This window comes from Octodon degus, unplaced genomic scaffold (assembly GCF_000260255.1).
Source record: "Octodon degus isolate 3935 unplaced genomic scaffold, OctDeg1.0 scaffold00110, whole genome shotgun sequence".
In the NCBI taxonomy this organism is placed as follows: Eukaryota; Metazoa; Chordata; class Mammalia; order Rodentia; family Octodontidae; genus Octodon; species Octodon degus.
The window spans coordinates 8,918,377-8,944,023 of NW_004524686.1; the positions used below are offsets into that span (position 1 = coordinate 8,918,377).

The window sequence follows — 25,647 nt, forward strand, 5'->3', positions numbered from 1 at the left end:
CTGAAACTATGAGCCAAAAAAACCTCTCCTCCGTTAAGATGCACGTGTCAAGCATTTTGTCCCAGTCATGGGAGTGTGCCTGATGCAGGCATATAACTTCTGTGAGAATAAGAATCATGCCATTTTCTTCACCACTGGATACTGATACCTTAAAAAGCACCCACCACATAATATGCATTCAATAAATGGGCTGCATGAATCAATAAATAAACAGTGCATTTTAGGCACAAGGCAAATGACTAGCTGCCTTTCACAGATATTTTTTCCACATAGCATTCACACAGCTAGATCAGTAGTTCTCGAACTATTCTCCCATAATCAGCAGCACTAGTGTCACCTATGAGCTTATTAGAAATGTAATTTGTTAGGCCCTCCAAGCCTGCTGAATCAGAAACTCTGGAATTGAAGCCCTTTAACCTGTATTTAAACAGGCCCTCCAAGGGACTCTGAAGTGCTGCAAGTTTGAGCAAAACTGGTCCATATAATCTCCTGATAGTCTAACAACATTGAATTATTTTAGGCACTTAGGGTTGTGGTTTCAGATTTGCCAAATAATTTATTTCCGTTAACATGCATATATTTTTGTGGGTTTCTTTATTTATTAAGATTGAGAGAAGGAGTAAAGAGACTGAGGCTGACCAAATAGCTCAGCAGATTAAAGAGCCTGCAAGCAGGCATGGGGGCAGAGGGTTTGATCCCTGGGGTTGCAATGCTGGCCCCGCCCCCAGGGCTCTGAGACAGATTGCAATTGAGACTGGGCATGGTGGTGCACACGTGTAATCCCAGCTCTTACGAGGCTGTACACCGATGGATCACTACAAGGCTGGTCTAGTAGTGAGACCCTGGACACCCTGTAAACCCTACCCTAAAATACAAAAAAAAAAAAAAAAAAAAAAAGAAAGAAAGAAAGAGAAGTAAAGAGATAGATTTCTTTCCTATAATCAACTCAGGCTCAATAACTACCCAGTTAAGTATTCGTTAAAGTCATCTGAGTATTGTCTATGTTTTAGGTGTTTCTATATGTAATTTATAGGAAATATAATTTAGCTATTAAATGCGTGAGTCTTAGATTCAGATTGACCATACATTGCTCTAATTTTTGGTTTTGTTTGTATCCCGGGGATCGAGAAGATGGAAGCAAGTAGGTTGCACATGCTAAGTGCATGCTCTGCCACTGAGTTACACCCCCAACCCAGACTGATCCAATTTTAAACTCCATTCATGCTACTAACTAGTTGTGGGACCTTGGGCACATTGCTTCAACCTTTCTGGGCCTCACTTTCTCATCTCTACAACAGGGATAATTATCTATGTACTTCTCAGTATTGTTACAAGGATAAATAAGAAAAATGCATGCAAAGAGCTTCATATAATGCCTTGTGCATAGTAATTGCTTAGTAATGGCAGCTATTATTATTATGATGATGATTATTAGCTTAATCATCATTACCACCATCATCCTCGTTTGTCCTCAAGTAGGACGGATTACTCATTTGGACACAGATTTGGCATAAATTTAAAATGGGTAGGTAATTTTTTTAGTATTCCAAAGATCATAGTGGCCATGAAAAATGTGTTTTCTTTGACTGTTATGTCAATGTTCTCAGGCTTTTAAATGTGATTTACAGGCTTGTCTTACAGAAATCTTTTCTAGGGCTTCCCAGATAACATTTCCAATGCAACCAGTTCTTTTAGACGCATTTGTCTAAAGCAGATTTTGCTTTGGAAACATAAAAGCACATCAGGACACAATACCATGTCTGAAATAAATTCTCCTACTTGTAGCACATCAGGAAAGAGAAGGTTGTGGTGATAAAATCAAATTGTGCCTGCCTCACTCCACTTAGGCTATATGTTTCACTAATTCCTCTTCAAATTTAGGAATTAGAAAACAATACAATACACTAATTGATACTCCTCTCCAGACAAAAAGATACCCTCAAGGAAGCAGTGGTACCCCCTTTTCCAGATGTCTCCTAAGAATCATGGCAGAACCCTGTGACCCTCCCCTTCCAGTCAAGGAGCCAGGGAAAGTGGCCACACCTGGACTGAGTTTGGGTGGCGGTGTCCCATGCAAATTCTCCTTTCAAGTCATTTTCAGAATTTCAGTGCTGCCAACTTGTATTAACAATTCTCCACATTTCTGTCATTGCGTGGAAAGGAGGAAACGGTCTCCCTGGTGGATTTCTCCGAAGAAAGGCATGAGTATGTTACAGCCTCTCCATTTTTGAAGTAAGCCACACTTCAGGAGATGAAACAAAGGTAACTCTTAACATCTGCCAATATGTTTTCACTCTTTATATCAAAGAAAGTGAAATCACCACAAATGGTAAAGAAAGAAATCAGGCTTTATAATTTATTCAATTAGAAAATGTGAAATGCTGGCCGAAGTTGACTTAGGAAAGCCAAGTGTGACTGGAACACATAAAAGCTTTCTAGAAGAAGCATCTGAACTGCAAGAGCTTTTTAGCTTCCCTTTGGAGCCTCTTGGGCCCAGGTGAGTTCCACTGGTACTGTAGCAAATGCTGGTGACTTAAAGAAATCTCCATAGCTGTAGGAACAAGTATCTGGGGACTTTGGGGCTCAAGTTCACTTTCATGTAGAAAGTGCTGCCAGAAATTATTTAGTTTTTAAACAAAATATATGCTTGTCTTTTTTTGAGTCGACAAAAATAAAGCCTACTTAAAATTCCTTGCTCGTGTGGACGTGGCCTGGGGAAGACCCATTAGAAACAGACATGATTAATGCTCCCCTCCGAATCTTATGTGCTTCTTCAACTGATTGCTCATATAGGATTTTACTTACCAAGTGCTTAAGTATTTAAGTGCCTTATCATTCTTAGAAATCACCACTCACCAGCCTGTCTTGGAGACTGAGGAGAAGTACAGTCAGAATTTCCTAAAAGGCAAAGCAGTTCACACTGTCTCCAACTCTGCCCTATAACACTGTATTCACATACCTCCCCACAAAAAAATAAACACCAGCCATGAAATAATATTCCTTAGAATATTAGCCACTACAATAAGGTGCCTGTAGGACATCAAAATATTCAGCACTGTAAAATATGTAGTGCTGATTTCTAATTCTTACAAAATCATTATTAATCCTTGCATGCTGATAGGAGGAGAATGAATCGTTAATGGATTGTGATTTGCAAATGTCTGCTAGACATCTCCCTTTGGATATCTTCTGGTATAGCGAATTAAAGTTGCTACAGACTGAAATCATTATTTTTATCCAAATTTGTACAACAAGGATTTGAAGGGCCAGCCAAGTAGCTCAGTGGAATAAAGCGCCTGCAAGCAGATGCAGGGGCCAGGGATTTAATCCCTGGGCCTGCCATGCTGGCCCCACATCCAGGGTACGCTGAGAGAGCAATTGAGACTGGGTGTGGTGGAACAGGCTTGTAAGCCCAGCACTTGGGAGGCTGTAAACAGGAGAATCACTATGAGTCCGATCTAGTAGTGAGACCTTGAACACCCTGTAGACCCTTCCCCAAAATAAGGAAAAAAACAAACAAACAAGGATTTGGATGCTGAATTTCCTATTAAGACCTGTACCCCACTGTAAACCTTGGAGTGGTAATCACAAAGGGCCCAGACTGAAACTGAAAACCCATTTATTTATCACAAAGTGCCAATACTGCAACGAAACCTGCATATGGAGGTTTTAGTTTGGCAGAAAAGACTACATTAGCATCTTTTCTCTTAAAAACACAATACCATGCATGCGATAGGTTTGCCACCACTATGGAGAAGCAGTCCAGACAGTGCCCTAACCCTCTCAAAATACATACTGTCATTTGCCAACATTTCTCTGTAAATAGGACTACATTCAGCCTCCTCAGTCTCTTTCTAGTATCTGCCCTGCCTCCCACTCTTAGCAGCAGCCCTCTTTCAGGCCTCCTGTACCCCTGCCCCACAGCACCAAGCAGCTTCTCCACTGATCCCAGCTTCCCATTTTCTCCCCCCTGTAATCAGTCCTCCACATCCCCCATGCAAGAGCTTTCTAAAAACACAGGCTTGATCATGTCACTAAAAGCCTTAAATAATAAGAGGTGAGAGGATAAAAGCTGAGTAGGGTTATCAGAACTCATGCTTTACTGTTCAAAATGAACAATTATCCTGATTTTAAGTATGCCCAAGTCATTTTCCTTAAGAATTACAATTGTTACAGTGTGATTCTTTATTCTGGTGCTTGTAGGCAAGATTATCGTATCTATGTTATGGCCTTAACCACATTATGTCAGGAATACACTGTAGGTAGTTTATTTCTAGGAATTTTGTTGGACGGGTTTATCCAAACATATACAGTGATAAGGTCTGTTTTTTGTCCAGCATTACTGAGCATTTACTAGGTGTGAGACACTGTGCTATTCATTGGTACACAAAAATGAATAAACAGTGTCCTCCTCATGAAACTTTGTCTGACTTTCTGAAAGAAAAAGCTCTCAATAACTACCATCAGTACTGTGAAACCCAACCACTCCATTAGGAAGTACAGTGTAATAAATAGTGGTTGAGTATCACTCTGAGCAAGGCTACATACTGGGCCTGTCTCTTGAACCCCTTCCCAACCACACTAGCTGCCACACTCCAGGCCCATAATCATGGGGGATATGTCAAGGTGCCATCTTGGAAGCAGAGACTGAGCCCTCCACTGCCTGCACCTTGATCTTAGACTTCTCAGCCTTCAGGACCGCTGTCCCGAACCACCAATGGGAAGAAATAATAGTATCTACCTTACAACTAAACCCCTGAGGACGAACTGGATCCCTGGTGTGAAATGTTACTTTCACATTCTTGTCTGGGTCATGTCAGTGTTGAACACCTCAGAACTACTATTGTTATGCTGCAGCAGTCTTCTTTAGGGTATTTCTTTTCTAAAATGGAAATGCAGTCCTCAGGAGAAACCCATGAAATTCTATCCATGATGAGGTTTGGTACATAATTCCCCAGGGAAAGTACTAGGTAAAGACACTGAGAAGGGAAACCTTATGTTTAACAAGTTCATCCTGAGCCAGTCTGGCCCAGCTAGACTTCTGCCTAGATGGAAGTGCTAATCTCCCAACAGTCCCTGGAGGTCACCAGCATGCCTACTAAAGTTCAAGAAAAACCCTGCAGTTGGCAGCAGCTCCCACTGGAGAGAATGTCCCCTACAGCTTGCCCTGCAAAAACGAGGCTGGGCGTGACACTGTAGTCTGCAAAATAGTTCTAAAATACCATAATTGCTTCCTACCAGTGAACATCAAGAGTCACAGTATTTTAAAATCACCCAAACAGCCCAGTGCTGTGATTACACTAAATCAACCTAATTTCTAAATCATTGGAGTAAACACTCATTGGATGTGAACATGTAAACTTGAAAGAATTCAATAAAACAGAGCAAACAACTTGGGTACCACATTGAGATGACAGGCCCTGGCAATGAACCATTCTGCTGCCTTCTCTTGCAGTCTAATATACCAGAAGCTGTGGAGCTGCACGATCTTGTTCTGTGAAGTCAGAGTTTAAACAGTGCTTACATATAACTCACTCCTTCAGTAAATATTTACTGTTATGTGCCTGACACATAACAGCATATTGGAAATGTGGTTGTGAACAACAGTTTCAGGCCTCATGGAGCTTATCTTACAAATGTCTTAGATATACAACTGGCACACAAATAAATGTATAATCTAGAATGCTACTGGGAAAAGTCACGTAACATGTGAGGATGAAGGGATTACCACATAGGATTGGGATGCCAGGTATTTTAAACAGATCAGTGCTGTTTCTGAGAAAAGGTATCTGAAGTTTGTGGCCAAAGATAGCCACAATGTTATCTAAAGAAAAATCCAGTAGCCAGAGGAAATAGTACAGACAAAGGCTGTGAGGAGGAAAAAAAGCATGAGATGTTCAAAGATCAACCCACAGGAGAATGAATAGGACAATGGCTGTTAAGAAGTGGGGTGATGAAGTAACCAGAGGTCAAGGAAGGGATGAATTTGGAGGCCAAGCTAAGTACTTCACATTCTGTTCTGAGGGTAATAGGGAGTTGTGGGAGGGTTCTGAGGAGTTATAGCATCAAATTTGTTTATTGTAATGGAATTTTTGTTATTTTTAATTGCAGTAAAATACACATCACAAGAATGGCTGTATTAAATATTATTAAGTGAACCATTCAGCGACACTCAGTACAGGCCTAGCATTGCTCAATCACCGCCATCCATCTCCAGATATTTACCTTCTTTGCAAATTGAAGTTCTGTATGTCTTAAAGAGTAACTCGCCATTCTACTCCCTCCATTTCCCTCCTTCTCTGGGAACTCCCATTCCATTTCCTATCCTAAGAATTTGGAACAGAACCAGGTCATCCAATATTTATCCTTCTATAAATGCCTTATTTCGCTTAATATAATGTTATAAAGGTTCATTCATGTTGTACCATGTGACAGAATTTCCTTTCTTTTTAAAGCTTAATAATATTGTTTTGTATGTGTTTAACACATTCTGATTACCCATTCATCTTTCATTAATCTTTGGGTCATTCTCATCCTGTAGCAACTATAAATTCTGACATAATCAACACGGGTATACAATGATTTTCATTTTGAAAAGATCTTTCATCTTACTGTGTTGAGACTGGACAGTAGATATCAGGACTGGAGGCTGGAAACTAACTAGACCACCTGAGAGATATTGATAGTGGTAAAGAAGCCAAGACATCATGAGAGTGTAATTTATCTTGATGATAAAGCCTAGTCATCTAAGCTGAAGCAGTGAGCACTTTTCCATTCTTTCTGCCCACACTGGCATCTAGCTTAATAAGATTCAGTTTTCTCAACTTCCTGTAGAAGGTCAGTGTTGTGTCTTAAATGTGTATGGCTGAAATTTGTCTTTTGGAAACTAAATCCTCAATGCAATAGGGCTGACAAGTGCTACTTCATGGGAAAAATTGAGATCATAAATGCTCAGTCCTCATGAGTGGACTAATGGTGCTGCAAAAATGACTTGTGGCACAGTGTCCACTACTGTACCCTTCTGGCCATAGCAGTTGGTTCATGCTTGGAGAATGAACATAGCCACACATGCTCATATCTTGGGTAAAGTAAAACAAAAGCATTCCAGAATGAGGGATTTTTCCATGTATAACCTTGTAGTCATTGTTTCAGACTTACAGAGGCCTCTCTGGCTCTCTTAATGGTTGTCATCTTTGTTTAGGCCAGACTCATTTCTCATACAACTGCATGCCACCCAGTTGAGGTACTAGGTCATTGATCACTAGTAAGAAGGGCTTGCTTGGGTCATGCACAGCGATCGTAGCACAGAGAAGTTACAGAATGAGAAATCTCTTCCTGTCTCATCTATTCTGGTCATGGCCATACTGTAAAAAGATGTGCAATATTCTGAAAGCATCAACTGTTTGGCATCTGTTTTAAGTAAGTTCACAAGCACATTTTCAATGACAAAAGTAGTGTGTTATTTTCTTTATTTTCTTGCCAGAAAAAATATATTTGGAAATATAGACTATTTGGGTGGAGTCACATTTAAACTAGAAGTACATGTAAAAATTGTAGAATCCAAGATCCAGAAGGGGCCCAGAAAGATGAGGAAAACAAGAGACAGACAGATGAGGAGATATATCTAGGGGACACCTGTATTATTATAGTTTACACTTCGTGTTTCTTAGGAAAGTGTCCATACAAAGCCTTTCTTAGGATTCACTTTGTACATGTGGTTCTATGTCTTATAAGGAATATCCTAGTGGAAATTTAGAGTTGTTACTAGCTTTACTGATAACATGCATTTCAGGAGTCTGAATTTAAGAGCATGAGAACTAACTCTAAATCGCATACCACTTGATAAATGACTTGACTTTTCATCTATCAGTAAATTATAGCATCTAGCCTTTTGTGCGTTGAATTGTACTTTTAAGTCTAACTAATTTTTTTATCAACTAACCTGATAAGGTAAATGCTGCTATTTTTGCTATTTTTCAGATGAAAAAACATGAGGTTTGGAAAATGGCAGAGTTAGAGACAGAGGTCAGAATTTTCTGAGGCCTGATAGTGTTCTAAATTACTATGCTGTACTGCATGGGAAAGTAAAAGTATAAAAATCTTTGATCTTTACTAAGTGACTAGAAAAGCTAGAACTGAATGTAGTCAATAGAGTAGCACGATGCATGTCTCAGAGTTAGCCACAGGAGCTGATTTCTGCAAGAATATAAAGCTTCACAAAACCAAATATGAAGCTTAGTGAAGGATTGCTACTAGCTAAGCCCTAAATGTGCTAAGCGAGTGAAAAATCGGAAGGAACAGAAACAAGAAATCAGGATGCTCATTCTCAGAGAAACAGTTAATGGGTCCAGGCTACTGACTGTTGTGCTCAATAAAGAAATCATGCAATGCTGGCAAATGCTCTCACATACCAAGTAGCGATGAGGAAGCCACGGCCGCTCACCTCGGGGGATTACCCAGAACAGAGATGGCGACCCTTTCAGAGACGGAGCGCCACACTTCAATCCCAAAACCACCTATTTATTGCAAAGTGCCAACACTGCAATTAAACTTGAATACTGAGGTTTTAGTTTAGAAAAAAAGCCTTTGCACTGACATCTTTTGTAGCAAAAGAAAAACAAATAACACGTATGCAAGAGGGAAAAAAAGTAAGGGGAAAAATCATGTAAGTGTATACACAAGATAGCTAAGATGATTGTACTACTAATTTCTGTTTTCTGGAGGTGGCAATTAGTGCTTAAAATTTTGACTTTGACTAGTTTTATATGCTTTTATCTGTAATCTGCATAACTACATTGAAGACAGCAATATGCAATATAACAACCACTTTTGAAAACCTATCATCTTGGTTTTTAAAAAATGTGTATCATTTCTAATGTCTATTATTTTTCCATTCTCTTTAAAATAATTTTTTCTAAAAAAAATAACACATGTACCACAGTCTCAGCACTACTAACCTAGGAGAATGTGAAGAGCCTTCTAAAAGAGTACTGCCCATTTAAACAATGTTTTTCAACAGAGAAATGGGTTTACTGCCTGTCCAGCCCCACAGCAGAATAGAAGCCCCGAAAACGCAGTACTTGTGTCTCTTTGTCGAAGGTTGAACACCCCAACGCTTTTTAAAACTTTATTTTGTTAGTACATGTTTGCAGCATGAGCATTTTACAGTCCTCTTGAGGAGTTGGTGCATGTACATAATACAGTTCATTTCTTTTTTTCAGCTCCTTCTTCCATCTCCCTCCTTCCTCTTCTAGTGCCCCTTCTTCCCTTTCCATTCTTGTTGATATTGCTCATCTTTGTGGCATATAATGTCCTGTGAGGTTCTTAGGACCTTGTACCTGGCATATCTTCACTCTACCTACTACCCCATCCTGGCCCTCTCATCCCTTGCCCCACTGGACCCCTTCTCACCTGCAAGAGATGCATCCCCTTGTTTCATTCTATCTTTCCTTTATTTTTCTCTTAGTTTGTACTTTGCCTCATGCAGATAAGAGATACCATATGTTATTTAAATTTCTGAGTGTAATTTATTTCACTCAACATTATATATATGTATATGTATATATAATGTTGAGTGAAATAAATTATATATATATATATATATATATATATATATATATATCTGGGGATCAAACTCTGGTCTTTGTGCATGCCAGCAAGGCTCTTAGGTCACTGAGCTGTCTCCCCATCCCTCAACATTGTATTTTCTAGGTACATCCATTTTCCTACAAATGTCTCAATATGTCCTTCTCCAGATAAGTAGTATTCCATTAAATATAGATACTAATTTTTTATCCAATCATCTACTCACAGGCATACAGGCTGTTTTCAATATTTATCATTAATTGTACTGCTATAAATGTTGGTATGCACATGCCACTGTAGGATATCTTTAGCTCTCTGGGTAGGACACATGGAAGCAGGACCACAGCACCTTATGGAAATTCTAATTTCAGTTCATTGAGAAATCTCCATACTGATTTCTGTAATGGTCATACTACTTTACACTCCCATCAACAATGTAGGGAGGTTCCTTTTTCTACATAGCCTCACCAGAGTTTACTATTTTTTGACTTCTTGATGATTGTCATTCTTTCTGGATTAAGTTGAAATGTTATCATTGCTTTGCCTTGCATCTCTGTAATGGCCCGATGTGCTGAATTCTTTTTTTCACATATTTGTTGGCCATTTGTACTTCTTTCTCTGTGAATTGTCTGTTCACCTCACTTACTCATTTTTTCATTGCATCCCCGATTCTGAAAGCAGTACCTGGCATAGAGAAAGTGCTCAGAAAACACTTGTTGAATTCAAGCACTGAATAATGAGGGTATGACAGAGCTCAGTTCATCATCCTTTATTATTATTATTATTATTATTATTATTATTATTATTTTAGGGAAGGGTCTACAGGTTGTTCATGGTCTCACTACTAGATCAGACTTGTAGTGATCCTCCTGTTTACAGCCTCCCAAGTGCTGGGATTATAGGCGTGCACCACCATGTCCAGTCTCAATTGCCGTCTCACTGTGCCGCAGGGGTGGGGCCGATATAGCAGGCCCTGGGATCCAACTCCTGGTCCCTGTGCTTGCTTGCAGGCACTTTAATCCACTAAGCTATTTGTCTGGCCTGTCAGTTCACTGTCCTAAACTATAACCTACACATCTCCATGGTCTCCAGTCTTCACCCATAGAAGACTTCACATACAGAAGTCTGGCCTCCCAATCTACTCTGTGGCAGTCATTGGTATGATTCAGTAAATATCCCTGCTTTCCCAGCACAAGGCAGGATTGTGTTTCCCCTTTGGAAGTTAGGTAAGGCAGCATGACTTGCATTTACTGATAGAATGGACTAGAAGCTTTAAGATCTTTTCCATTACCTGAAAATTCACAGAAGCATAATACTGTATCTTCCCACATCATGCCACACCAAGCAAGGACTGAATGAAGAAGAGAAAGCACACCCAACATAGGCATGTAGCCCATGGTGTAGGCAAGAAATCAAATTGTGTTTCAAGCATCTGACATTTGGATATTGTTACTTTAGCCTACCACAGACATTCCTGAATGATACATCATGCAATTTACAGGAAATAAACTAAACTTTACATTAAGTTCCCTTTGCCAAGAATTCCTAGGATTCATTAAGGGATGCCTGCAATTTACTACTTTGTTCTGGTGGTCATTTGTCACGTCTAGACTTGGACTGCTCTTCCCTGACAGTCACCTCCTCTTTCCATGAAACCAACATCCCCAAGCTGCTTTTATTACACCCAAACCATGTCACAGCAAATGACAACATAGTTAAAATGAAGCTAAGGAGTTTAACAAGATTTTACTGAAGGCATGGTGATGCCACAGGGGAACTGCTCTATAGAAAACATCCCAACAGCAGTTATACATATCCACATTGCCTAAACTCCATCATCCAGGTCTGTCCATAACTCTTTCATGGAAGGGAAAGCCTTTAATCTTGATCATAATGGCCAGAGGCCACACCCAGCCCTCTCCCTCATGGCCCAAAGAGAGAAGGAAAAGCATTGTTTCCTCCAGTGAAAACTATCAACATCTCTACAGAGACGTGACTCTGATCCTCAGGAGAGCCACCATGTGCACACGTCTATGGGAACACTTGAACCCTACTTTTAGACTCTCTCATTTCTAGGACAGAATCTGAACTTGAGCTTTGTAGAATGAGAGGCCTATTGAAGTGACTTATCCCACAGAACAGAGCAGTATTTTCTGAGATGAATTGTCAAAAGTAACAAACCATTGGCAGCATTAAATAGCATCTTCTCACTGATTCTTCTTAGTCTTTTTATGGAGCTTACTTTTTTCTCTGTGCACATTCCCAGAGCTCTTATTCCTTGTGGTGTTACCCTTGACCACATAAGTTTCATGTGCCAATCATCTGTTCTACCAACAGTGTCTGGTGACGTCAACTTCAGTGTGAGAGCCCTGTACCTACTACTACTATGCTAGAAGAGGCAGTTAGAAGATGCAGGGATTAAGGGTATAGACTCAAGTCAGACAACCTGACACAAGGTAGGTGCTAGGCATTTGTTATTACTGCAATGCTTCTGTGATGACCTGATGACATATCGGGTTCCCTTTCTAGAGGTCTGATGTTGAATAGACTGTAAGGACTCCTTATCTTTCATGGCCAGGGACAGAACAAACTTAAGTGCTGAGTATCCCCCAACTGAGTAGAAAAGCTAAGACCAGCACTACACCTGAGAAGTGAGGCCTGCCAAGGAAGGCAGGCAAGAGGTCAAGAACTACAAGGAAAACAAAGAAAGTACAATTCAAAAGAATTTAAGGACATGGAACCTTGACACACCCAGGATGGTTGTGCTTGTCATTAAGACGTGAGGTGAGAAGACACAGCCAGGCTGAGCATACTGCACTCTTTATAAAACCTTACATGAATTGTTCTACCCTTGGCATCCAAGAGAAGCATAAGTCCCATAAGCCAGCATTTTCCAAAGCATACTCTAGAGAAACACAATGTCTTGAGGAAGTTAATAGACATATCATGAAACCAATTTGAAAATTGTAAGATTAAACAAAGTTTAACACATGTTTCCTTATGGTATAATCTCTCGAAGGATATTTATACCCTGTATAAATCTCTGGGAGGGAGCTGGAGTCTCCAGTGTCAGTGTGAACATACTTGAGAAGGAAACCTTTTAAGTGTCAACTCTCCCTGCCATTGCTCATTACCTCTACAAAGCATTTTGGACTCATGATAAAAAAAGGCTATGTAGATTTAATAATATAGGTTTATGATTGTATCTAATCATGTTATTAATCTTAAAACAGCAAAATAAGGACAAATAAGGCTTCAAAGGACTTCTCCCAACCAGACAGTGGGTAAGATAGAAGTAGGAGAGATCACACGTATCATCTTGCAGTTTTTGAAAGGCAAAGAAGGGAAAGCTAGGAAGGGTATGAATCACACAAGAGAAATTCTGCCCCTGAGCAGGAAGTGTGTCTTGTTTCCTGCAGGATTAGCTATTTCCAGAGCACTTGCTCTGTGACAGACATAGTGAAGTGTGCTTGAGGCATGGAGTTTTGTTGGACTCTCCCAACAATCTCACAAGATAGGTCTTCAGGTTCTTACTTTGTAGCTTAAGAAATTGACACTGGGGTCCTGAGGTTCAAACAAGCTTTTTAAATTCCAAGTTCACTCAGTTAAATAGTTGGCAGAGATGGTATTGAAGCTGAATTTAGACTGACTCCAAATTCTGTGATCTCTGCAACCTCCCATGGACCACAGGGCCTCAATCAACCTGTGTTCAGTGTGCTCCGGCCCCTGCCTTAGGGATGCACTCTCTAATAGTAAGGCAGAAACATGCTAATGAATAACTCAAATACAGTTATGCTCAGTGTTTGTCCCAGGTACACTAGATGATATGCTTTGGGTCATAAATGTCCCCCAAAGGTTCATGTGTTGAAGGCTTGATCGCCAGGCATCACCAGGGCAGCAATGTTCAGAGGTAGGGCTTTTAGAATGTGATAGAATCTTGAGGGCTTTCACTTCATCAAAGGGATTCAAACTCTGATGGCATTGTTAGGAGGTGATGGAAACTTAGAAGTTAGAGTCAAATTAAAGGGAGTGGATTATGCAGCATGACCTTGAGGACTGTAACCTTTTGTCTATCTCTGTTTCTGTTTCTCTCTCTCTCCCTCCCTCCTTTCTGGTAACCATGAAATAAATAGCTATCTAGCTTTGTTCAACCACCTGCTCTTTCACCATCATGTTCTGCTTTATCCCAGGCCCATAGCAATGGAATCAGTCAGTAAGGACTAAATCCTCGGAAACCATGAGCTAAAGTCAACCTTCCCTCCTTTATATTGCTTATTTTGTGGGTTTTGTCACAATGACACAAAGCTGAACAACACAGTAGACATGAAAAAAAGGCATGATGTCAGTTTAGGGTGTTGGGTGAGGAGCTGATTAGAAAGATATTGAGGAGCAGCACTCTAAACTGAATTTTTATAAAATTCACAAATGGGACACAGAATGGGTAGTTGGTGACCCATGGATGGGACTTCAAGTTCAACACAGGAAACAGTGTCTATATGGGAATTTTCATAAAAAAGTTTAAAATGAAAAAAAAAAACTTCTCTTAAAAAACAAGGGTACTATGTCACAGTTGTGGCTAGTTGTGCTTCAGAAGTTCAGGGACCTGACCACCAAAGGAAAAGATAACAGACCCAAACAAAAAAACCAAAGGCATAGCTAATCTGCCATCTGCACCAATGATGCAGGAAAATAAACGAAAGGAAAACATAACAAAAACGCCTTAAACAAAAAAATCCTCTTTTGAGAAAGGAGGAAAGCTCTGTCTCCCAAAGTCAAGTCTGTGTTTTCCGTGTTTATGCTGTTGTGTGGCCAGGGCCTCAGAGTTCTGTTGGGGGCCTGTCCTTTTTTACATGACATGGCTTAATCTGTCTCCATGAGTTCCCAGAGGCAGACAAGAATCAGTATTAAATGCCAAGGCTCAGTTTCAGCAGTGCGACGCCCACCTCCCAAGCCACAACATCTTAGCCCAGCCTCCTCCCAGGCAAGGAAACAGTCAATAAGGAAATTCCATAGTTAAGGCTCTTTGCAACTCGCTGGAAGTGTGAAGCAGCGCTTCATTTCCTGATCGCTCAGGTGGAAATTGTAAAAACAATTAAGAGCAATGACTAATCACCGAATCAAAGCAGGTTGCCCAGCTTATTTGCAATTGTGCGCTCAGTTCTGTGTGCCAACAAACAAAGACTTGGGAAGTTTATTATTTAAACCAATTAAAAGCTCTAGGCAAAGCGAGTAGTCAATTTGTGGCCACGTGGTGAGAAAACATCGGTTGGATGAGCCTGAGGAATTCCATCAACAGAACCATATGGCTAAAATCAGAATGAAGCACCCAGAATCACTGGGAATATCTGCCCTGAAAGCAATTGCAGAACAAAAAGCGTCACCAAGCAAGAACAGACTTGTGCTCCGCGCATGTGCCACCACTCACCAACCCCCACCCCCATAGTCTAGCCTGCCTGCAAAGCTGACTACTAGCCAATGGTAAAAGAAACCTGAATTGACTAAAATCCAAACTGACTATGTAGCGAGAGACATTGCTAAATTTCCTGTCCCACTATTTGTACTTTTATGTATTTTAGGGCTACCTAGAGAGTTCTTAAAGGCCCAGATGATGAAAATCGGCTGCCCTTCTTCTCCAAATGAGGCGCACAGTCCATCTGGACAGGGCACTCACACTTTCACGTGGAGCTGTAGGCTGTAAAACGGAAAGCAAAGAATTAAAAACTGAAGCCATTTGGTAGCAGTTAGAAAAAAAGGTAAGGTGGGGGAGGTAGGTGGTAAGGTGGGAGCAGTTACTTCAGCAAATTAGATTTACAGAATGGATGTTATACAGTAAGCCTTTACTGAAAGTTCCTTTTCACATCCCCATGAGATATTTTCCACTTACTTTTTTCTTCTTTTTTGGCCTATATAGTGTGTCATGTTTATTGGGCTATTCACAGGTAAGCTTAAAACACGGGAAAGAAAGCCCAGATGCCATCAGTAGTGTCAAGAAACCAAGTATTTAGCATTTCTTAGTTTCAAATGTTGCATTGCACTGCAGCCGAACAATGTCGAGGCAGTCTGCTGACATAATCAACAATAGATCTGATTTGTTTTTTGGCAACCAAAATACTCTATTTCACCAACGACTTATTTAAAACCCAAGCGGCTCCTTTAATTGGGCCTCTGGGCCAGGGCTATTTCTGGCACTGGCACTTCTCCAGGAAGGCCATCCTAGGAATGTTCCACCTGCCAGGAGAGAAGGAAGATGATCGAGTCAAGCTCCATGTCCAGGCAGCCCCTGGCTTCCAAGCAGGAAAAGGATGGCACTGAGGAGTGGGGGCCGGGGCAGGCCACGCAGGCAAGCTCCAGGGAGTCAGAAGGAGCCCAGCGGAGTGCCAACACCTGAGACCTCGGGGCTGACGGAAGGGGAGCAAAAACAAGGGTACTGCCAAGATCTAGAAAACTACCACGGCTCCAGGGAGGAAACCACGGGGCAGACCCAAAAAAACTGGAGAGGGAGGAAGAGGAGGGCAACTCACAGGAGCCCTCGGAGGAGGAGCAGTGACCATGTGGTTCCACCCGCCCTTCCCAGGAGGAACAACTTCCTCCTGGGAAGATAACTTGGCCTCGCCCCACCCACCCCAGGCTTGTCACCCTGCCCGGCCCCACACTACAACCCTGTGACCCTGAGGTTGGAGCAGCCCTGCCTGCACACACTTGCCCTCCTGGACAAGGCTAACATCTGCTTAACTGCTCCCCATACCCCTGAGCCCACTGCCTCGGGATCACTGCTCTGGGACCTTCCATTCTTCGCTGGTCCTTCTGGTTTCCCCTCCAGGGGTCTGGGAGGCCTCCTCTTACCTTAAGGAGTCCTTGCCCAATTTCACACTTGCCACATCCCACCCCACTGTGCTGGCAGCAGCCAGGTAGCCAGTGGGGGAGGCTCAGCCCCCTAAATGCCCCAGCCAGTCACATCCAGTAGGTCTCACCCTCCTGTTCCTTCCCAGCGTTCCTAGTCAGTCCCCAGGTTGGACACCTCCAGGGGTACAGGAAGGAACAAGAGTCAGAGGCCCTGCCCTCTGTGTCACATCCTCAAGAGCAGCTGGCCCTCACCTACTCAGGCGAGGCCCAGCTCCCTTCTGGCAGCTGCCTAAGGCTAGGCTTGTGCCCACCTTCCTGCTTTCACTGCAGCTGGTGACCCTGGGAGGGTGCCAATACCAAGCTCGTCCAGTGCTCTACACCCCTCAGCTCCCCTCCCCCAACGTTCTGATTCCATCTTTTCCTCTGTTCACAAACTACCTGTGGACAGTTGTGTCGGGTTTTTACTCAATGATTCACTCTTAGACATTTGTCATTGCTGCTGCCATTGGCACCAGATGTTTATCCTCATTGCTTCCTGTTCTGCCCTGCTCCTTCCCCAAGTTGGGGTGTGGGTGCCCAGGCTGGGTGCAGAGCACCTTATCCCAGGGAAGGTGGGGCACTGCCCCTTGGATGCTGCCTCACAGTCAGGAGGGGTCATGTCATCTATGGAAGGGTGTGGGGGCCACTAGCTCCCCCTGTTCTTTTGGGGAGGATGGCCATTATCCATCCCAGCCTGGGGCTCCCCCTCGGGTTTCCTATTTGCAGTTACTTGAATAAAAAAATAACCTTTTCTAGAAAATAAAAAATAAATAAATAAAAAATTTTTAAAAAACAAGCAAATGGAAAAAAACCTATTTTCATGTGACAAAGACAAGAAAATCATTTAAAGCAATTAAACTGATACAAAATACATTGCAAAGAGAACACACATACAAGTCCTTAAGTTGATCAGAGAGCATAGAAGTTACAGAACAGCACAGGGCGAGAACATTGGTTTCAATTCATTTCAGAAAAGGCAACTCCTTTGACTCTTCAAATTTTTTTACCACTTGTCTGAGTTTTACACCTAGAATCTTATCTACTCACTTCTTTTCATAAACACAATCAAGTGGCAGCCTTCTGGCTTTTTCAGGTGGTACCCAATCACTTTTAAATCTGTATCTTGGAGTAACTGAAGTAGAACAATAGAAGTTTGCTTTATGTTAATACCAGGAGAATCATCTTGGCCATTAGTTGCATGGATACAGTAACCTACATCAAGACAATGCCGAGTGGAATCCTCATGGAGCTCCTTGAAATCCTTCAGAAAGCAATCCCCCAGCAGTCCCTCCACATACGGGTAGCCATGGTCTTCACTTGCCTTCAGATCCTTGACAGTGTTTAGTATTCCTAGCTTATCTCTGTATGCTGGTTTCCGCTAAAGGTATTCAGTGACTTTTGGAGGAATTTCAGCAACTGCTTTATTGGTGACATCTATTTTCCTTTGCATGTCCAGAAATTCATCATCTAGCTTTGTTCCTTCAGTGCCATGTATTTTTTTCCTAAACAGGTAGCTGACTTTGTGAAACTGCTTCTTCAGTCCAGTCACCAACATGGATATTGTGGTTTATCTAGGAAGCTGGCTGGCCCCTGGGCTGGGCTCTGTGTCCCACAGCCTAGCTGCTGTCATATCGCACACTTACACACTCAAACAGTACCTGTGCACAGAGCTACTTTTTTGGGGTACCTACAAGTTCCTTTGCCCCTAACCACACCCTTACTATCTCCACATCCTCTACCACTTGTGCAATTTCCTGAGAAGTCTCATAGTTTTCATGTTCCAAATGGATCTCACTTCTTATGGTCTTGGTTCCTTTCTCCATCAAGTTCTCTATAAAACAATCATTCTTTCACACTACTGATTAGAGAAAGGAAGAACAATTATACTAGAACCAACTAGAAAATGTTGAGCACTAAGTCACACAGCTACAGCTGTCTGCTTTCTGTGGTATATAATTAATGCATTAAGAGTAAACAACTTTGTGTATCAATAAACAACATAGCTCATGGTATGCTAACATGCTAATTGAATAAACTGAATAACAAAGAATAGCAGCTTAATGACACTGATTTAAAAATGTCTGGCACTGTGCATACTTCCAAAAGTAACATGGCACACTTCTGAATGCACGGAGCAGCCTCCAGGATTTCAGCTGCAATTTTCACAATCTGTGTGCTAGCAGTAGTCAAGGAGTAGAGGGGCTGTTATGCTGTCTGCTCAATGCTTGTTCTCAACTTTCACTTTGCTGTGGATGTTCAATCTTACCTTGCTTCTGTCCAAGAAGTTTGCGATGGCAGGAACAACAGCACCAACTTGCATTACAGATGAAGTACACTGGTTCTTGCATCTTTACGTCAAAGACCAGTGAAAAGCAAGGTTGAAAAGAACTAAGCTTCAAAGTCCGTGAGTTCCAAGTTTGACTCTGCTCCTAGGAAAGTGAAACAGCCTCAGCCACCCGCTTGACTTCAAAGAAATTTCTTTTTGAGGCTATCAGACATGAGAGAGATCTGAGGGATCTGATAGTCCAAACAATGACACAATATCCTCATTTCTAACCTAGGGGTAATAGCTATGGTATTTCACAGAGACTAACTGAACTCCTTTGAGTAGATTTCCAAAGAGGTGATTAAGAAATACTGGTCTGTTTGAAGATATCCCTGAAGTCTAATCTGATACTAATTTGGAATGGCCCTCCATCTGTTTGAGAACATCAGGAACCCTGTTTCATTTACAAATAGAATGCTAACCATGCTACCTGGTTTTCTGTCAAGTGAGATAGGGAAGGCAGCTGCTAAGCAACATGATTGTAGCTCTTCTTTAGAAGAAGTAATAGGCCCACTGAGGAACCAAATGCCTTTTGAAGGTAGGCAAGATCTTGTCACTTGATTCAGCCATCAAAGTGTGAGTGAAGTGTCATGTGCTACATGGATAGAAGCCTTTAACGACCAGACCTTCCAGAGCTCCCTTGACCTTGCCTGGTCAACCCTGACACAGCGTTGGCATTTTGTCTTGTGATGCTCTATGGAGCAAACTGATTTACAGGGCCTTTCCAGACATATACTAAGATCCATCTCCGTGTTCTTGTCATCCCAGCATATTCTAGACTATTTTGATGTAACAATCCAAAGCTATTAACTTACTATTTCAGAGTTGTAATTTAGTCATTCCCTGAGAACTCTAATTTTAACTAAAAAGTCATGTTAGAAATTAGAACATGTGAGTTAGAGAGGTAGCATTAAAGGGACAGTCTAAAGAATGTTTTTGTTTTTTGTTTTTGTTTTTGTTTTCGGAACCGGGGATTGAATTCAGGCTCTTGCGCTTGCCAGGCAAGCGCTTATTCTACTGATCCCCTCTAAAGAATATGTTGATCCCCATTCAACTCTTTAGATTCACCAAGGCCCAATTTTATGGAAAATGTATAAACAGTAAGTCACTTATTTGACTGATATAGGCTAGGTTTACTGTAGAAAAACGCATCTGTCTCAGTTACTCTTCTCTCGTTGCTGGGGCAAATACCCAATACCCAAAGTGAAGGAAGGAGAGGTTTATTTAGCTCACAGTTACTGGAGGTTTCACTCCATACTTGACTGGCTCGAAGGCACAGTGAAACATGGCAAACAGCAACCATTCGTGGTGGCAGCAAAGAGTAGAGTGCAAATAGGAAGAGGAACAGCAACAATGGCAGCAGAGGGAATAGAGAGCAAGTCTGTCTCTCTGTCTCTTTTATGTTACATTCAGGCTATCTGTCCCAGGTTGAGTGTAGTACCCATACTCATAATCCCAGCAGTACTCACCCATAATCCCAGCAGTACTCACCCATAATCCCAGAAGTACTCAGACCCATTATCCCAGCCTTGGATCATGAATTAATCACAAACTGTAGAACTGCACCTCAGTGACTGCATGAGGCTTTCGGGGGACAAATGCATACAAGCCATAACAACATCCTTTAAACTTTGAATTATTATGTTTAAAAAAGTTTTTCATGGGCCAGTCAAATAGCTCAGGGGATTAAAGTGCTTGTAAGCAGGCTCAGGGTCTGGGAGTTCAATCCCCAGGGCTGCTGGGCTGGCCCCACCCATGGGGGCACAATGAGACAGCAATTGAGACTGGGTGTGGTGGCATGTGCCTATAATCCCAGCTCCTGGGAGGCTGTAACAGGAGAAGCACTCCAAGTCTGATCTAGTAGTGAGACCCTGAACACCCTGTAGACCCTTCCCTAAAATACAACAATAATAATAATAATAATAATAATAATAATAATAAACAGTTTTTCAGGCATGGTCTCCATAAATTTCCCAGGCTGGCCTTGCACTCCTACTGCTTCAGCCTTCCTGAAAGCTGGAATTAGAGTCATGGGCCACTGCACCTTTTAGCTTTCAAAATTGATCTAAAATTCCATCCTCTGCAGAGAACAATGGAATGATCTATACAGTGTTCTTCATATCCTGTTCCATGTGATAATTTGCCCAAAACATGATATGGAGAAAGAAAGTTTCATTGTTTATCCAATATAGTTTTTTTTTAGGTATTGTCACTACTTTTTAAATGCCGTGTTGGGGAGTGAACTAGGAATGCACACATGATACGTATGCATTTTACCACTGAGCTACAGCCTGAGCCCCAGAACCATATTTTCATTATGACCATGGCTTCCAGGAAGCTCAGAGCTGAATGAGCTCCATTTTAAAAGCTATCATCCTTCTTCTTGGCATTCATCTCTGTGACTCTAATTTCTCACTTATAACTGCTCTCCATACATGGATATGTACAACTATTTGTATTTTTATGACACTTTAGAAGCTTTCAAAAATATCACTGCTGATAACCATTGTGTATTATTTGGTTATCAAGACAAATTTACTTGCAGAGGGAGACCATCCCCACAAAGCAAGTCCATCCATTTCTGTAAGACCCACTTTTTTTTTTCTGCAGAACTGGGGATTGAACTCAGGCCCTTGTGCTTCCTAGGCAAGTGGTTATTCTACTGAACCATGTCCCCGGCCCCAAGACCCACTTCTAAGGGACTGCAGGCTCTCTTTTGTCTTCCTATCCTCTTCTAAGACAAATAGTCCTACAGGCATTTTCACAGTATCTGATTGAAATTGAAAAGAGTTAAACTATGAATTCCAAAACAACATGATCATCTTTTTATTTATTTATTTATTTATTTATTTATTCATTTATTCATTTATTCATTATATTTTAGGCAAGGATCCACAGGGTGTTCAGGATCTCACCACTAGATCAGATTCATAGTGATAGACCTGTTTACAGCCTCCCAGGAGCTGGGATTACAGGCGCGCCACCACACCCAGTCTCAATTGTCCTCTCAGCACGCCCCAGGGGCAGGGCCAGTGGAGCAGGCCCAGGGATCAAACCCGCAGCCCCTGAACCTGCTTACAAGTGCTTTCATCTGCTGAGCTATTTGGCTCACCCTCGTCTTTATATTTATAAAAACAGAATATACCAGTGAAAAGCCACAGGGCACACTGTGCTATGCAACTACAGGGGAAATGTCACCCTGATGGAATTTGTGATCATAGATGAACTTAATGCTTGAAAATATATCATAAAATCAGTAGGGCTGAAAGGGAAAGAAGAAATATATTAGGCTAACCACTAGATTAAGTGCTTTCGAAACCCATCAGATTGTGTTTTGCACATTAACACAGAATCTCTCAACCTTAACACTAGCATTTTGTAGCAAATAATTTCTTGGAGAGGGCAAAAGCACTTCTCCATGTACCAGAAGGCATTTAACAACATCCTTCAGTCTACCCACTATAGAACAGGATCAAATCCCAGGTCATAAGAAATGTCTCCAAACACTCGAAAATAGCTCTTCGGGAGTCAAAATTTCTGCTACATTGAAAACAACTTAATTGGGGTAATTTCTGCCCGTCTGTTATATATTGTCCTCTTTTGTCTTTCATACAAAATAATCACAACAGCTGACATTATTGTTTACCTACTATCTGCCAGACAGTGTACATGCATTATTAATCCTTGCTAGAGCCCCATGAGGAACTATATCTCCAATTTGCTGATGAAAACCTACAGAATATCACACAAATACCGTCATGGGAAATGAGGCTTACAGACAAGCCTAAAAATGCTTGATTCTAAACATGTGTTTTTATCCACTGTTCAACCCAAATTGACAATCTACAAGTTATCCCTAGCCCTCCATAGAATCAGGGTTCTAATCTAAGTTTCTGAACCTCAAAAGACGTGTCAATTTTTTTTCTCTATATGGATCTATTAAGTAGTTTCTGGACCATTTGTGCCTTCTCCCACTTGGGTGCCAATAGAGGAAAAAGGGTGAGACATCTGGAACTAATGAAGTTGAGAGATTGTACCAAAGGGAAATACCAAAGCAATGGCAATCAGCAGAGGAGAGAAATTGGACTGTGCTAGAGAGGCCACACAGCTACCAAAGTTTGCAGTGTAATGAAGCAGCCCAGCAGCTACTCCTACTCAGGGAACCGTTGAGGTATTTCTCCAGTAATCCTTGATCCTCACCTGCTTCACCGAACTCCAAAGATGGGGGAAAAACTGTGTGACCCGTTTGTTTTCCTAAGGTACTTGGAGATTATTCCATTTTATGTCTGCTAATGACTGAGCCAGACCAAATCACATTTTTCTGCGAAGATGATGATGAAAAGTCAATAGCATATGAACTTCCACGTGCCCAAGCTGGGCTTTAACATGACAAAACTGATGTGTGAACCAGTGTTGCTATTTAATGTGGTTTTTATCAAAGTGTTCATAAAACCTGGAGCTGCAGCTGGCTTCCATTAGGTAGTTTCTTGGCAAAAGTTTTCCAAGAAAAACTTTTTTAAACAACTTCATAAAGTCAGGAACAAAATGGCAGTGCAGCAAGTAGCTCAAAGACATGGGAGTTTTCATCTTTAAAATGTTAAATAGGAGTTTATTATGACTGTTTCTTATGGAAAATTGGAAGGCATTAAAGGCAACATTTTCATCCTTGAGGGATTTCATTCATGTATACATGAAGTCATTTGTTCAACATTTATTTAGCACCTACTACATACCAGGCACTGTGCCAAATGCTGAGAGGATCAAAATGTGCTAGTGAGAACAAAACAACTAATCTGAAGCAGCCTTGGGCAAGGGTTTCAGTGATGGACTTCGTGAACGTACATGGAGAAGTACTTATTGCCAAGCAGGTGTTCAGAAAATACATGCTCATTTCTTCTACAATAAAATGTGTTTTGAGAATATTTCGGTCAGCTTCTACCAATGTTATCACAAAGGCCAGAGATAAATTATATAGCAGAAGGATTTGTTTGGCTCACAGTTTTAGCAAGTTCAGTCAATGATTACTTAGCCCCATTTCTTTGGGCTTGTGTTTGCTCATTGTAATCAGAGTACATGGCACAACAGAACTGCTTGCCTCATTTGTGTCATTTGCATAAGTGGAGGAAAGAAAGAAGAATTAGCTAGGGTTCCAATATTCTCTTCAAGGTCATGCTCTCAATGAATGGAAGACCTCTCACTAGGCACCACCTCTTGAGAGTTCCACCACTTTCCATAATGCCAAGCTGCTAAGCCAAGGAACAAGCCCCTAATACATGGGCCTTTTGGGGATACTCAATTTCCCAAACACAGCAAAAGACAATCAGGAATTTGTTCTGAAAGATGACTTTTGGCTGGGAGTGGTGGGACAACCTTTGATCCCAGTACTCAGGAGGCTGATGCAGGAGGACTGCCATGAGCTCAAGGCCAGCCTGGGCTACAAAGTGAGTTCAAGGGTAGCATGAACTGCATGGCAAAACCTTGCCTCAAAACGGTTAAAAAAATGCATGAGTCTCAGTTACACCCCCCAAAAAAATAGAAGGGGCCCAATTAGGGAATATGGAGTATTGTTTTAAAAGATATATTTTTGTCTGAACAACAGATACATACACATTAGTTCTATAAATATCACTATTAAATCTCTCCTGTATTCTCTATATGTTCTCTTTGTTCTGAGGGTGCTTCTACTCAGGTTGAAGAAATTGTATTTACACCTTCTTATGGATAAGAGGTATTCCTTATCCATGTACTTGGGTTTGTTACAAACTTGTGTAAATATTTGTCATTCATTCAACCAAATCTTCCATTCATCCTGCATAGGTGATAATAAAGTTCTAAGTGTTCAGAAGAGGAGTGAGGGGTCAGGCAAGGTCTTATGAAAGATGCAATCCTGAAGCAGTCTTAATGGTACAGATTGTACATACCTACAGAGAATAAAAGCAGTAATTGCACAGTGGGGGTGGCCTAAGCTAAGATGCATTAGTACAAACTGCTTAGCCTATTTGGGAAGCAATGAGTGAAGCCGATTAATAAGACTACCATTCAGAAGATTACTGAGAGATCAAATTCACACTACAAGGCTAGGGAAATAGCTTGGTGGTCTAAGCACCTCCCTGGCAAGCTGAAGGACATGAGTTTGATCCCCAGCACCACATGCATGGCCAGCCCAGAAACCCCAGCAGTGCTGTACTGGCCATGAAATCCAGACGTGGTGGCACATTTCTATAATGTCAGTGCTGGGGAGCTGAGACAGGAGGGTCACTATGAGTCCGAGCTGCATGGTAAGACCCTGTACCAAATAAACAGATGATTAGAGAAATAAAATAAAGGTATGACAAAAATATGGCAGACAAAAATATTTAAAAAATAAATTGACACTACAGGTAGAGAACCTCAAATTCTAGTCCAAATTACTGCATGAAGTTAGTAGCTCTCACATATGGCAAGCATAATACTCAAAAATATAGAGTACAGACCAAGACCTTATAGTCTCAAGAAGTTTGTTTCACCAGTACCATTCATCTTACTAAGTCTCTGAGCTTTATCTGTCCTATAAAATTCTTTAAACACCATAAAACACAAATGAAAAAAAAAAACAAAAAACCTTGCGAACCTATGGCAACACCCTACCTGGGCAATGTGTCCTTGAAAAAGAAAAAGTGGTAGCGCTGTAAACATCATGCAAACTTTTCACACATATTTCTTACCATTTATTCCTTTATGCTTTGACTAACACATAGTAGTTGTACATAAGTTATAAAGTAATGCTTTGGTTCAAGTTTACATCAGGGAATGATCAAATAATATTTGTTCCTATAGCTATGATTTTATTTTTTTTTTAATTTTTATTTATTTAT

General features: G+C 41.2%; 2 pseudogenes; one reads left to right on the forward strand and one right to left on the reverse strand.

The window, feature by feature from the left end:
* Nucleotides 1–11,698: 11,698 nt before the first annotated feature.
* On the reverse strand, nt 11,699–18,022 carry LOC111812040 (annotated as a pseudogene).
* Nucleotides 15,833–16,132, forward strand: LOC101569504 (annotated as a pseudogene).
* Nucleotides 18,023–25,647: the final 7,625 nt, after the last annotated feature.